Source organism: Herpailurus yagouaroundi, unplaced genomic scaffold (assembly GCF_014898765.1).
Source record: "Herpailurus yagouaroundi ecotype Mexico unplaced genomic scaffold, PumYag 187, whole genome shotgun sequence".
NCBI classification, from domain to species: Eukaryota; Metazoa; Chordata; class Mammalia; order Carnivora; family Felidae; genus Herpailurus; species Herpailurus yagouaroundi.
This window is the reverse complement of record NW_024412418.1, coordinates 30,994,620-31,007,031: the sequence shown is the minus strand read 5'-3', so window position 1 is coordinate 31,007,031 and position 12,412 is coordinate 30,994,620. Positions and strand designations below refer to the sequence as shown.

Genomic DNA, 12,412 nt, shown 5'->3' with positions numbered 1-12,412 from the left:
CCCCCCCCCCCCCCCCCCCGCCCATGACTCTCCCGTGTCAACAAGATCAAGAACACGTGCCTGAGCTGGCACTCAAAGTTCTCCATGCACCCCAACCCACCTCTGGGATCATACTAATAGTTATAGTTGTGATGGGGAATAATGATGGTTGTTGATTAACATAATCAGCCATCTACCTTTGAGGCCTCACAAGGCGAGAGGTGATGTCCTAAGCACTTTGCTTGCGTTACCTCGCTGAATTTTGATGACAACCTCAGGAGGTAGATGTTAGGTCCCCGTTTTCCAGTGAGGAGACTGAGGCCGAGAGAGGGCAAGTCCAGAGGCTGCTGGACTCCAGAGCCCAAACCTCCCTCTTCAAGACCATTATCCATAGAGCTAAGGCCCAATCTTCTCTTCCTATGTGCCTTCCACCATCTTCCCTCGGGCCTGCTCATGCTATTCCTCTGCCAGGAAGTCCTTAAGAAGCAGCATGGTGTAATGGGTAGGACACAGGCTCCAGATAGAGTCAGGCACACCAGGGGTTGGAGTCCTGGCTATCCCGTGTCCCAGCTGCCAACCTATTTAGGCTCCCTGGGCCGCAGTTTCCTCACCTGGAAAATAGGAGCATGGCATGGCCTCGCCGATTTGATGAGTCAACATATGCTTAGCACCTGGTTGGTAACACGGCTCACCTGTCCGAGTTCTGCCTGAAACTGGAGGCCCAGCCCTGGCGTCACCTCTATCGTCCCCTCCATCGAGAACTTCTCTGACTGACCCAATCAGTGGACATTTCTTCTTCTGAACTACTCTGTGCCACCACTATGTATGTCCCTTGGTCATCATATCACTGGAAGGCAGAGGCTGACATTGACCTAGTTCTATCCCCTGTAACATGCAAGAGCTTGATCAAGATTTGTGGAATAACTGCCGCAGGGCTCTTAGTCCCTCTGTCTGTATCGCCTACCTCCATTCTTTCCCTGGGTAACTTCTGCTCCTCCTTTAAGATTTGGTTCAGGCAGTCTCTCCTCCTCCAGGAAGTCTTCCCTGATACTCCAGTCTGGTTAGATACCCCTCTTCTATGTTCCCTCGGCCCCTCTGCTGACCTCTCCTAGCACTTGTCACCATGTATTTGCTGTATTTGTCCAGTTGTCTATCTTGACTGCTAGGCTGCGATCCCCTGGGGGCAGGGACTACGTCACGGTCATTTTTGGAGCCCTGGCATTTGACACAGCGTTCACCATAAAGCCAGTGGTTGTTGAGAGGATAGAGGGATGAATGGATGGATGAGTGCCTGGCTGAAAAACTCTCAACACTTGCTGTTTGGAGTATCTGCTGACTGGCTTATGCACTGTCTGTGCCCATGATGTGACTCGACCACTTCTGCCGTTGCATCCTGGAGACTCCACCAGGCTGTTAGGGGACAGGACCCAGAACTGCAGAACGGTGTCTAAATCTGCATGTGCATTTCGTGCTTCCAATTCAAACCTTGTTCATTAGCACAGCAATTAACAGCAGCGCCTAATGACAGATGGTCCGGCTGCGTGCCTGAACCCCTGGCTCCACGGTGGGTTTGGAGTGGGGCAGACACGTCTGGCAAGGTTGATGTTTTCATTGATCTAGCAAGTCTGAGCTCTCAGGGCTGCCGGCAATGGAAATAGTGAGCTGACGTCAGCGCCGGCATTGGTGGGGGCTGGGCCTAAAAGGGCCAGGCCTTGGAACTGGCGCTTGGAGAGGCTGGGAGCGCGTCCTGCTGCCATTCTAATCCTGGCATTTTTGTTTTTTTTTTTAAAGATCTGAATTTCATATTGGGAAGCCCTTGATTTTCTCAAGCCACTAAGCTCTAGAGAATTCTCTGGGAGCTGGTGTCCCTTTCCTATTAATTCCTTAGAAGCTTCTGGGCTTTCTGCAATCATTTTTTAGACTTGTAATGACCAGGCCCCTTGGCTTAAGCTAACAGACACGTAGAATTTAGTATTAGGAGTTGTGTAAGATCTATGTTTGTATAAACACAATTATATTTAGGTGACTTCGGGGAGAGAATTTTTTTTCCTTCTTTTTATTCCCTGGTTCGAATTGGCTCAGGAATACTCATTCCTCCATGAAAGAAATATCAGATTGGCATTCAGATGGCTGTCTTGGTCGTAAATTCAAGCCAGAGTGTAGTCCTAAACCAGAGTGAGTTTCACAGAGCTGGAATCCATCCCAGAGTTATCCTGCTATCTATCCTGAGATGGAGCTAGATAGGATCTTCTTGTCCATCCCTTCCTCTCCCCACACACAGGGAAACTAGGACCCAGAGAGGTACATTGATTTGCCCAAGAACACACAGCAAGCTAGTGGCCCAGCTGGAACCTCTTCCCTACACCGTGTTTCAGATCATCAGAAATGCTCAAGCTTTGCCATGTGCCCACCTCAAACCACTCCAGCAGGTTCTTTAACAGGTATGGGGTATGCTTTCTCCATGGCCTGTCAACAGACTCAGTCTGAGTCAAACGGAAGAGAGGGTGTGGACTGAGGAAGGCTGTGGTCTGTTGTTAGTCATGCAGAAAGCACACGTCTTGTTGTGAGAGGTGTTGACAAGGAGCCCTGCTAGAGAAGAATGTTAGCTACGGTTGAGGAGTCCCCCAGTAGGGAGCCTTTGTGCCGTGGCACTTCTCTTGGATGGGGGGCTGCAGGCAGGATTGGCTCCCATAAGTGCTGGTAGGAGAGATACCCGTGGTGTAATGACCTGCCCTCAACAAATCTTCTTACCAAGTGGACAGACTTCCTGGAGAGAAACTTCCGGTCCTTCCCATGCTCCATTTGCTGTAGGCCCTTGCTCTCCCCTTCCTCCCTCGTCGGTCTGTAATCCTAGGTATTGATCTGATGACCTGCTGAGGGCGCTGTGAGGAAGAACTTGGTCCTCCTGAATCTTCAGCCTTCTGTGCAGTTTGTCATCAGAGGACAGAGAAAAGGTTTCCTGAGACCAATGTCTTAAAGCTGAGGTCCACGTGGTCTTGGTGACCCAGGGACAGGTCCCACCTCCCCTGGCACTGTTCCCCACACTCCTGTCTGGACATGCCAAGGTTTAGGGGGGCATTGTAAAAAGTCCTGGAAGAAGGGTTCATTCTCTCTCAGCATCATGCCAAGAATGTCCACGGCCTTATTCTCAGTTGTCACTGGGGCAAACCTGTCCTTTCTTTGTCTTGTTATTTTTTTGAAGATTTTTTAGTTTTTCAGTAATCTCTGCACCCTACGTGGGGCACCAACTTACAGCCCCGAGATCAAGAGCCACGTGCTCTACCAACTGAGCCAGCCAGATGCCCCTGTCTTTGTCTTTGTCTTTTTATATTTTATTTTATTTTATTTTATTTTATTTTATTTCATTTCATTTCATTTCATTTTTTTGGTCTTTGTCATTTTAGAAACTTGTCCCAGGGCCCTACCGCTGAAGGAGGGTTCAGGCACACATTCCCCTCTTAGGATACAAAACCATGATCAAAATTTATCTAGTCTTGGGGACACTTTCTCCTTTTCTTCTTGGAAGACAGTTTTTTTTTTTATCAAAATATAAAGGTAACAGGAAGAAATTTTGATGGGAAAAAAAAACATTTCTCCTTTAACCCCGTCATCATATCATAATAATTTTTCCTTCCAGGCTTTGCATGGGCACGTATATTTCACGTAACTGTCACTTTAGTATAAACATAACTTTCTTTGTACTTTTAAAATTTAGAAAATTCATTTTACGTGCTCTATTAGGGTGCAGAATAAGTTTTTGTTACTTTGTTTAACAAAGAGCCCCTAAAACCAGTGGTTTGAGCAAAGCAGTTTATTTCTCTTTGATGTGAGAACCCAGAGATAAGTGTCTACCTTTATAACGACCATTACCACTATACTAGTGTTCGTATATTACCATTCCACGCTGCTCCCACTACTGCTATTACCCAACATTCATTGAGTAGTGCTGTGTCCCAACTAATATGCTCTGTGCTTGAAATGTGAAAATTCCTTCTAATCCTGACCTTATCCTTTGGAGGATTACCATACCCGTTTCACAGATGGGAAAAAGTCACCCTCCCAGGGTCCCTCAGCTAGTATGCGACAGAGCTAGAGTAGGACTTCACATGCTCTGCCTCACAGTCTTTTTGGGGGAGCATGGTCACCAAGACCGGAAGGGCCAGAGATAGGATCTGGGCCGGAGTCGCCTGGCCAAAAGTTCCCGCCCTTGGTAGAGGTGAGATTGGGAGTCTCCACAGCTGGAAGAAAGCAAGGCAGATAGATAGATGCCTGGGGTGCTGGGGAAGGACTTGAGGCTCGCTTTGGGGACTGGTTTCGAGGAGCTGGGGAGGAAGGGCGTGTTGGGGTTCCCGATGACAAGAAACAAGGAAGCACTCTTGCTACAGTAAGGAAATGAGTTCACTGATAGGAATGGAGGCAGCTTGTGGACCTGCCAAGAGGCTGGAGGCCAGGTTAGGAATGGGCAGGCAGGGGGGATGCCGGGGGGTGGCCAGGACCCCACCAGGTGCCTCAGGGGCAGTCTGCTGGGGCTCCCGCAGTGGCCCTGACCCCGTCGGCTTGCACGGCTGTCTCCCGTGGGCAGCCTGGCTGCAGCCCTTGTCACAGCTGCCACGGCCACCGCTGGACACTGAACGTGGCCTCGGCTGCTTCTGCCATGCCAGCGGAATGCTCCTCCTGGTTCCTCATTCCTGTGCGCTTTAGTCAAGCACAACTCTGGGGATGAACGGAACGACTTCCTCTTTGTCTCTGACGAGTTTTTCTGCTTCTCTCGAATGAAAACGCAGAGAGGGCCCCTGACTTGTGCACGCACTGTTAGGCATATGTTACGTCTCTGGAAATCACAAAGCCCAGTCTCCGCCCTGGAACTGGGATGCTGGGTCCTGTGTGCTAACTCCAGCTCTGCATGCGGTTTAAAGGGGGAATCTCCACTTCTCCTTCCGGGGCCAGCCTCAGGGCCAGCCTTGTCTCCTGGTGTGCGTAGGATCAGACTCTCCTCCCTCTGCTCTCCCTTCACCCTCAGTTGACAGACTGCCGGCTCCAGGCCAGGGCAGAGAGGAGAAGGGGAGAACAGGAAAGAGAAGATGTCACTGAATTGGCATGTCGTGGCAGCCGGCTTTGGGCTCCTCGGTGGGGCCGACACTTAAAGCTGCCTCTGCAGCCGGGCCCCTGCACACTTTCTCCGAGACCCCCGTGTTGCTCCTGCAGTTCCTGACCCTGGCTGCTTGCACTTGACCCTGAAGTCACTGCTGGCCTGGTGCCCCACAGGAAGCCTGAAGCTTTCTTTCTGCTGAGGTCCGTCGTATCCCCGGTCAGTTCCTCCTGCATAGCTCTCCCTTCCACGTCTGGAAAACACCACTTTTGTACCCGCAAACCCTAGGAATAGGGGAACAGAAACTCTTCTTTGTGTCCAAGTATCCCGTATGGCTGTATTTCTATAGAAGCCCCAGGTCCCTGGGGTTCATGCCCCCTTAACCACTGCTGGGGAGGGAGAGTTAGTTTTTGCTCTGTGCAACAGCACCTCTGTCTGTCTGTCTGTCTGTCTGTCTCTCTACTGACAACCATGCTCCCTTGCCTTTAATTTTCTCAGGCCGGTATCAGGCACCGGCCCAATGAACCTCCAGTCTCCAGTGGACATACTTCAGGCTCTCCAGCACTCTCCACCACTTTCTCTAAGCTTGAGGTAGTGACCCCCTCAGCCCCCACTGCTGCCCCCGGTAGCCCTCTTCAAATCCAGGACTGTCTTGAATTTATCAGACACTGACCATGAACTTCTGCATCCTGGCCTTCACGCCACTATGCAAAATACACAATATCTTTTTGTCTGTCTTCGGGTCTTGGCTGAAATGGACTCTTAGTCCTGATTCACAGGCTGGGCTGGTCCCTTCTGCGTGGTGGGGCCTGTCTCCCACCAGAACTCCTACGGTGGAGAAATCCGCAGGCTTCCCTGAGTCTCCCCCTGAGGGCTGAGGGCAGCCAGGTCACAAGGAGATAACCCCCTCCTCCCCACCAGTCCTGAAGATTAGGCTACAATTGTTCCTCTTAACAAATGGTTGGGGCGTGGGAGGGGAGACTTCTCCGGGAGCTTTGTTAAAGCAAACCGCGTTCATCCCTTCATTTCCTGCTCTGTGATACGGTGGCAGACATGAAGGATTAATAACTTTTGCACCAAGGAAACATAACACACTCTTAGTGCCTGCCCCCCAGGCCAGCTGCACTTTTCAATCTTAGAGAGGGCCAGGGGGCAGCAAAGGGAATGAAAGAGCGATGGTAGAATGGGAAAAAAAAAAAAAAAAAACACAAGAAGAAGATGGTTTCAGAGAAGACCTTTTGCATGAGCCCCTGTTATTTCTGCCCTGGTACATCCTGGGCATTTCCCCTTCCCCTGCCCTTTGGAACAATAATGAGTATTTTGCAGTTTAGGGGCAGCCTGTAGATGATTGTATTTCTCACATGTGCAGTATGACTGCCAGAGGCCTGAACCCCATCACCCCAGCCCCAAACCAGGGACGAATCTGGCAGGTGCACAGAGTTATTCAGGAGCATTTACCATCTCCCTCTAGGAGGGAGCCCGTTTCCTTTAACCTTGAGGCTGCCAAGGAGAAAGGCTATGAAAATAGTGGTTCCCGTGTCTTTGGATTTCACAGACCAATAAAATTTTTTAAGGCTGGGCAGAAACTTCTTTTGTCAAGGAAGGGCATCGAAGAAAAAAGAAACCTAAAAGAACATTTCCTAGCACCATCATTTCATAAAACAAAGGACATCGTAGTGTGTGCGCACACACACACACACACACACACACACACCAAGTAGGAAGGAACCTAATCTCAGAATAAACAACCCTTTATGATAAATGAATTTAGACTTTTGTCTGAAAACGGTCCTTACTTTTCTTATTTCTCACTTGCAGTGAAGTTAAAACTTCACTGTAGTCTGTTTCTTGGATTAAAGCTGAGAAAGCATGAGCTGGAGTCACTGAATTAGTCACAAGGTTAAGTGCAGTCGTGTATACAAACAGCGGCATATCACTGCATTTACGGATGTCAGTGTTTAACATACAGGTGTGGATTGCCTAGTTCTCCCTGGGCGCTGGGTTTGTGTGGAGATACACATGGCTCCCTGACTTCAAGGGAGTGTGTACCTGGGTCTGGGATATGGAACTGTCACCTCCTCAGAGAGGTCCTCCTAGACTACCCCATCCATACTGGCAGCTGAGACCCTCCCCCCTCACCATCCCCAGTAATTTTCTAATGTCACCTTTTTTTTTTTTTTTCTTCAGAGCCCTTGCCTTCATGGAAATTGCCTAGTTTGTGTCTTTGTGGCCCATCTTCCTTTATGGCCCATCTCTGCTCTCTAGAATGTAAGCCCTGGGGGTGCAGAAACCATTCCCTCCTGATTCACCACTGATGCTCCCACATGGAGGAACCGGGGTTCCCCAGGGCGGTTGGGGTAGGGAGGGATCCCAAGGCTGGAGCAAGGGCTGGAAGGAATGGCCTCACTATCCTGGGCCTCCTCACCCTGCACATAACCTCCTCAAACCACTCAGTGGTCAGGTGAGAAGATTGGAGGACACCTGCTGTGAATGGCTGATCTGGCTTCTGAATCACTGGAGCTCCAGTCAGGAAAATAACTTGGAGTGGAACAATACTGTTTCTTTAGAGGAAGGGAAAAAAAAAAATCTGCCGTCTACCATTTAGTTCCTTTGCTCAGAATGTAGAGGTTGCTGGAAGGTCATGGACAATATTTAAAATAGAAAACTGAAAAGGTTCCCCACTGCCCTCCCTCCAGTGGAAGTCAGCGAGCCCAGCAAAGCACACTGGGGGCAGCAGGACGATCTTCCTCACTGGCTCACGTCGGAAGTGGCCAGAGAGGTCTCAGGCATTAGCATCCCCGTCGCCCTGGCAAGGAGGCAGGTGTGGGACTGCCTCTGTGTGGGGCTGGGCACAGTGTGGTTGTTTCTCAGGGGATCGTTGTAGCTACAGAGAAGTGATTGCAAGCTCCTTCTGCTGGGTGTAGCTACAGGAAGGCAGGCTAAGGTGAAGCTCAAAGCCACGCCCTGGGCATCAGGACCCAGAGAGTGAGCTCTGCGTTTGTGGGAGAAGCCGGTTAGATGGTAATAATGTGAGTTAATATTTGCTTAGAATTTGCCAGGTGCTATGTGCGTGTACCAGAAATGCTCATAACAATCGTATAAAATAGATGTGATCATTATCTGCTCTTCATGCGTGAGGACACTGAAGCTCGGAGGGGTTAGGTATTTCCCCTGCGGTCACACTGCTGATGTATGACTTTGCAGGGACTTGGATCCCAGGCTGCCTGCCAGCCCCCTCCCCCTCCCGCTCCCACTGAGTGTATGCACACCTCTGAGCTCACCTCCAGCACGCCCTGGTTTGGTGATAAGCCCCAGAGCTCAAATTCTAGAGGTTGGAACAAGAATAATAATAATAGTAATAAATGACTACAGAGTACCTATTAAGTGTCAGACACTGTGAAGGTGCCTTTTTTTTTTTAAGTTTATTTATTTTGAGAGAGAGAGAGAGAGAGAGCGTGTGCAAATGAGTGGGGGGGGAGAGAGAGAGAGAGAGAGAGAGAGAGAGAGAGAGAGAGAATCCCAAGCAGGCTCTGTGCTGCTAGCATGGAGCCCAACGTGGGGAGCCTTGAACCCACGAACTGTGAGATCATGACCTGAGCTGAAATCAGGAGTGAGACACCTAACCGACTGAGCCACCAGGCGCCCCTGTGCAGGTGCTTAGTGAATATTAACTCATTTAATCGTCACGACAGCCCTGAGAGGTACATCTTCCCATCCCCATTAATGCAGGTGAGAAACAGACCCCAGTAGTTTGAATGAATCTTCCAAGTCACACAGCCACAAAGCAGTGGATTCAGAATTTGAACTCAGGTTTGTCTGACATCAGTGCTCCCTCAGAACCATCATCCTGGGGGAAATAATTCATTCAAATATTTATGGAGCACCGACTATATGCCAGGCACTGTCCCAGAGGACAGGGGTTAGGCACTAAACAGGAGAGACAAAAATCTTTTCCTTCGTGGGGCTCTCATCCTGGTGGAGAAAACAGACGATAAATGCAGAAAGCAATAACCCTGTGTAATTTCAGCGAATTATAAGTTATTTAAAAAATTAAACAGAGTGGGGCACCTGGGTGGCTCAGTCAGGCGTCCAACATTGGCTCAGGTCATGATCTCACGGCTCGTGGGTTCGAGCCCCCCCTCGGGCTCCGTGCTCACAGCTCAGAGCCTGGAGCCCGCTTCGGATTCTGTGTCTCCCTCTCTCTCTGCCCTTCCTCCGCTGATGCTCTGCCTCTCTTTCTCCCCAAAATAAATAAATGTTAAAAATTTTTCTTAAAAAATTAAACAGAGGGGCGCCTGGGTGGCGCAGTCGGTTAAGCGTCCGACTTCAGCCAGGTCACGATCTCGCGGTCCGGGAGTTCAAGCCCCGCGTCGGGCTCTGGGCTGATGGCTCAGAGCCTGGAGCCTGTTTCCGATTCTGTGTCTCCCTCTCTCTCTGCTCCTCCCCCGTTCATGCTCTGTCTCTCTCTGTCCCAAAAATAAATAAACGTTGAAAAAAAAAAAATTAAACAGAGTCATGAAGCAGGAGTGAGGGTGGTAGGGAGCTGGGGGGTCTGGCAGCCTGTCTTAACCACCGGCCCCCTCCAGTGGCACACAGAGTGGACACTGTAGGTGGGCGGGACAGCAGGGGACCAGTGCAGAGGCCATTGCTATAATCCCGGAAAGGGATGGGGGTGGCCTGGAGCAGGGTGGTGGTGGTGGATTGGTGGGAGGCGGGTGGATTCAGGGTTTATTTTGAAGGAAATCAGCAAGATTTGTTGATAGATTGGATGTAGATTAAGAAAGAAAGTGAGGGGTCAAGGGTGACCCCCCAGATTTTAGGCTAAACAACTAACAGGGCGGAATTGCCAGTTGCCGAGATGGGGGAGGCCGGAAGGTCGGGAATTCAATTTCATTATTTGTGTTTGAGGTGTTTATCCCCCATCCAAGGGGAGATGTTGAAAAGCCATTGTGATTTATGAGTCTGGAATTCAGAGGGTATTCTGCAGTAAGCCTGTACCATATTTCATCAAATATGAGATGCCACTGACCGAGACCCCCATTATTTTATGTACTAGTATGAAAACGTGCTGCCAGTTAAACTAGGGCACGTCCCAACTTCGAAGGTATTAAAATGTGTCTTAGAATCAACAGGGTATCGTCAGCGTGGGAGTTTCCAGAATAGAGACGGTACTCAAGGTGGTGGGGAGGGAAGAAATCACCAAGGGCGTGACGGAGCCTAGAGAGAGACAAGAAATGGAAGCCTGAAGACTCTGCCCGCCGGACGGCAGAGTTTTCAGCAGGCACCCCCGTGGCCCCGTTCCAGCCAAATTCGAAGTCAGGCGGGTCACGCTCTTCTTCACAGGCCGGTGCCCTCAGGCCCCTCCCCGTGAGGCTCCAGCCTGAGGGTTCAGAGCTCCGAGTCCAGGCTGGCTGCACAGCACACGGCATCACCTGGCTCCGCTACGTGGCGTCGTCCAGAAAGCCTCACCTGGCTTCAGACCTGGCCTCGGTTTCCTCACCAGAGACACACGCATACCGTGTCCGCTCTACCCTCCCCAAACCCAGGGAACAAGCCGGTCTCTCTTCTGGGCCTCGGATTCTGCCCCTACAAAATGAAGATGTTGGCCAGAGTAATCTCTCAGCCCCCTTCTAATTGGGGCGTTGCGGCAATAATGGGAGCAGCAGGGCTTTGAGCGTCTACAAGGTGATTTACAGAGTTGTTCATCATCACAAACAAACGTTCAGCCATCCTGGGAGAAGGTCGGACCACCGAGAGCCCAAAACCCCGTTGCGCCCTGTCGGTCAGTGACCTCCCGCTGGGCGTCAAACCTCCGGAGCTCTCTCTGCTTTTCAGACCGTTTCGGGGCTACGAGGGTTCTCTGATAAAGCTTACGTCTAAGCGGCCTGCAGGTGTTGTCAGCTCTGACAGTCGCTCAGAAGCGGAAGCCACAACGCAAGCTTTGAATGGCATCCACTTCGATCCTCAAGTGCCACAAACGCTGCTAAAGGCAAACCCGAGCGTGGCCGAGGACAAAGTCGCCGGGCCTCCAAACCCTACTTCTCTGCCCAAGATCGTACCGCACGCAGTTCGCCACTGGAGACCCACGTGAGCACACGGTGCCCGTGCGTCCCCCCAGTAGCCCTTGTGCGCTCTGCACCCAGTGGAGTTCGCGCCTGCCCTACCCCCTCCTGCTTTCAGCTCCCCCCATTCACTGCAGCCCCCGTGCCCCTGGCTCCAGGCTGGAAGTCCCCACGGTGCTGCTGAGTACCGGCTTCCAGGTGCGTGAGGGGGACGGCCACCTGTCTTGTGGATATCGATGCAATCTTCGTGGCTGCTGCTCCCAAGCTGTTCTACAAAACTGGAGCGTGCTGGCTCGGAACAACTTTCCGTCCAGTTTTGATCCCTTGGAGAGTTTGCCACAGCCTCTATCACACTTCCGTGTTTCTTGGACAAAAAACAATATGATACAAAGTTTTACTTTAAAAAAATTTTTTTTAATGTTTCTTTATTTTTGAGAGAGAGAGAGCACAAGGGGAAGAAGGGTGGAGACAGAGAGAGAGAGAGAGAGAGAGAGAGAGAGAGAGAATATCAGAAGCAGCCTCCAGGCTCTGAGCTGTCAGCACAGAGCCGGAATGCGGGGCTTGAACCCATGAACTGGGAGATCATGACCTGAGCTGAAGTTGGACGCTTAACTGACTGAGCACCCAGGCACCCCAAAAAGTTTTACTTTTTTACACAGTAAACAAAAAAAGGCCATTCAAGTAAGTATATTATTAGTCTCATTTCACAAATGAGGTAGCTGAGATCGAGAAGTGGGGCAGGGCACTCAGAGCAGTGGAGCCAGGCTGCAAAGCTGAATATTTAAATTTTTTTTTAACGTTTTATTTATTTTTGAGACAGGGAGAGACAGGGCATGAACAGGGGAGGGTCAGAGAGAGGGAGACCCAGAATCCGAAACAGGCTCCAGGCTCCAAGCTGTCAGCACAGAGCCTGATGCGGGGCTCGAACTCACGGACTGCGAGATCATGACCTGAGCCGAAGTCGGCTGCTTAACCGACTGAGCCACCCAGGCGCCCCAAAGCTGAGTATTTAAAGCCAAGGTCTCTGGCTTCTAACCAAGCCGCCTGTCCCCCTGCTGGGACTGATGTGTAATTCTCTCGAACTAAACTCCCATGCTCTTACGGAAATGGAGTGGCTCCTGGAATAGGGAATAGAAAGAGGGGCAACTGACGTTGGGTGTAGAGGTAACTCATACCCAATCCTGTGGACTCAGAGTCCAGTGCTCTCTTAGACCACATTTTTACATGTCAAGGGCCATTGTCTACACAGAGTGGTGCTGAATGGGGTTCCCTTGGTCAGAGC

General features: G+C 50.7%; 1 protein-coding gene and 1 long non-coding RNA gene across 2 annotated transcripts in view; one reads left to right on the top strand and one right to left on the bottom strand.

Annotated features, from left to right (window-relative positions):
* The window catches only part of LOC121043668 (uncharacterized), a 6,190-nt gene extending 2,938 nt beyond the window's left edge, over positions 1-3,252 (bottom strand). Inside the window, exon 1 of the long non-coding RNA XR_005796966.1 lies at positions 944-3,252. This is a non-coding gene — a long non-coding RNA (uncharacterized LOC121043668). The remainder of the gene's footprint in view (positions 1-943) is intronic.
* NAV2 (neuron navigator 2) overlaps positions 1-12,412 on the top strand; it is a 742,917-nt gene that overhangs the window by 174,691 nt on the left and 555,814 nt on the right. The gene's annotated exons all lie outside the window — the stretch shown is intronic.